Genomic DNA, 2,978 nt, shown 5'->3' with positions numbered 1-2,978 from the left:
GATTATGGTGACAAAATAAGATGTCATCACATGACAATATCACATGATCTTATCTAAAAATTTGGACAAACCAAAAGAGTATAATATACTCCATATGGTCGGCCATCATGTGCCACTATAGTCCATTTTTATTTTTTACATTTGTCCCACAAATGCTTATAAGTCATGTGATCAACTATCTTACATAATTAATTATTAATATAATCATTTAACAATTAAATATTATAATTAATCATATAATATACTCCCAACACTTAAGTAGTATACTACCATTATATCAATATATAACAGGTCCCATAATTACTAGTTAGTTAAATTTACAACTACTTGTAAATATAAATAACTTATTACCTCTACCTCAAAATATTTATAAAACCTAAACTAATTTAGTAACTCAACATTTAATTACTAAATTAAATCTTATTTAATCATATTACAATAAGATATACAATTCAACTCTCTAAAGAGGGATTAATTAATCTGTATCAAATACAATTAATTAATTATCTATTTGGGTTTCATCCTTTAGGTGTGACCTTAAGGGATCAACTGACCACCATCGTCAAACGACAGTCATGTCAAACTCTAGTCAGCCAATCATTATCGATTAATGTTGATCAGTTGATTTATTTAAATGAATCATCCCTTTACGTATAATTTTTATGAGTTTCAATAATTTGATCGCACTATTGTTGAGGACACATAATCCAACAGGATTAGGGTTACTAAGGGCTTAAATGACTATTAAGACCCTAAGAGAAACTTGGTAATTTTGCTCCTCATGAGGGACATGCGCGGATCGTTCTTGCAACTCCCACCAGGATCCGCTCGTCCTCACCTGATGCACGGCTGGTCCTGTAAGAATATCCGTTCGGGCTGGCAGTCAGGATGCTCGGATCGTTCTCTGGTCCGCTCGGATCCTGCTCTGGGACGCTCGGATCGATGCTCTGATCTGCTCGTCCTGAGCTCGGGATGCTCGGATCGTTGGACAGAGTTCTTCTCTTGTTTGGCTCCTTAACAATCTGCGGGGATTGTGTTGGGGATGCACTGATTTTTTCATCATTGCCCATTTCACTTTATTTATTTGCTTAGGCCTCTAGTGTCGGTCTCCTCTTCGATGCTTGGTCATTAGATGCGATCCATTTAGCTTCATTTCGCTCCATAAATGCAAGGTTAGCAATCCTGTCCTACCAAGGACACAAAACCTCAAAGAATATGAAAAAAGGGAAATTAAAGATAAGAAATGACCCTAATAAGTGCTAGAAATCATGGGAACGAGGTTAATTCGGGGACTAAATGTGCTCAAATATGAGTCACTTCACAAAATTATCATTACCTATCTAGATGCATGCTATGTACAAATGGTGGTTCTTGTGGGACTCCAGCAAACCATTTCTTGTTCATGTTTGAAATTACTCATCCCCCAAGGATGGGGGGTCTCCCAACTCAAGCTCACCTCGGGTCTCAATAGGTTGACCCTCATAAAAGTATTTCACTAGTTGTCCATTCACTTTGAAGCACTCACCTTTGTTGTTCTTCAATTCAAAGGAGCCATAGGGGAACACGGTCACTACCTCAAAGGGTCCCGACCATCGGGACCTCAACTTTCCAGGAAACAATTGGAACCGAGAGTTGAAGAGTAGAACCTTGTCTCCTACACCGATTTATTTCCTTGCGATCTTGGAATCGTGCTATTGCTTAGTCCGCTCCTTGTAGTGTTTGGCATTCTCATAAGCATCCAACCTCAACTCATCAAGTTCATTAAGTTGAAGGAACCGCTTTTTCCCCGCGGCATCTAAATCATAGTTGAGTTCCTTAAGAGCCCATCTTGCCCGGTGTTCCAACTCAAGAGGTAGATGACAAGACTTTCCAAAAACCAAGCGATAGGGAGTGGTGCCTATCGGGGTTTTGTAAGCGGTCCTTAAAGCCCATAGCACATCATTGAACTTGGTGCTCCAATCTTTCCTAGACTTGTTCACCACCCGCTCTAAAATAGCCTTGATTTGCCGATTTGATACCTCCACTTGCGCATTGGTTTGGGGGTGGTAGGCAACAGCTACTTTATGTCGGACGCCGTACTACTTGAGTAGAGCATAAATGGTGCGGTTAATAAAGTGTGACCCACCATCGCTTATGACGGCCCGAGGTACTCCAAAGCGGGGGAATATGTACTCCTTGAAGAGTTTGGACATCCCTCGTGAATCATTGGTAGGGGCGGCTATTGCTTCTATCCACTTGGACACGTAGTCCACCGCAACCAAAATGTATTGGTTGCCAAATGATGACGAAAACGGTCCCATGAAGTCCACACCCCATACATCAAAAAGTTCCACTTCCAAGATATTATTCAAAGGCATCTCATCAAGCCTTCCAATGTTGCCTCTTCTTTGGCAAGAATTGCATGAGTGAACCATGGCATAAGCATCCTTAAATAGGGAGGGCCAACAAAATCCACAATGAAGAACCCGAGCTTGGGTCCTAGAGGTGGACAAATGCCCTCCATATTTTGTAGCATGGCAAGCTTGAAGGATTGCTTGACCTTCCTCATGAGTGACACATCTTCTATAAATTCCATCATTGCATCTCTTGTATAGGAAAGGATCTTCCCACACATATCTCATAGTCTCATATCTCAACTTCTTCCTAGCTTGGTTGTCAAGTTCCTCCTGGATAAATTTAGAGCTCAAATACTTAGCAATATCAGCGTACCAAGGGTCGGAGTGCCTGATAGCTAAAATAGAGTCATTGGGCAACCACTCATCAATGGGAATCCCATCATCAGCATCCCCCGGGCTTTTCTAGTCAACCTGGATAGGTGATCCGGAACAATATTCTCGGATCCCGGTTTATCTTTGATTGTGACATCGAACGCTTGCTACAACAATACCCAGCGGATCAATCTCGGCTTAGCATCCTTCTTGACCATGAGTTGCTTGATGGCGGTATGATCCGTGTAGACAATGACTTTAGAACATATG

The sequence above is a fragment of the Silene latifolia genome, chromosome 4 (genome assembly GCF_048544455.1).
Source record: "Silene latifolia isolate original U9 population chromosome 4, ASM4854445v1, whole genome shotgun sequence".
NCBI classification, from domain to species: domain Eukaryota; kingdom Viridiplantae; phylum Streptophyta; class Magnoliopsida; order Caryophyllales; family Caryophyllaceae; genus Silene; species Silene latifolia.
This window is presented reverse-complemented; position numbering follows the sequence as displayed.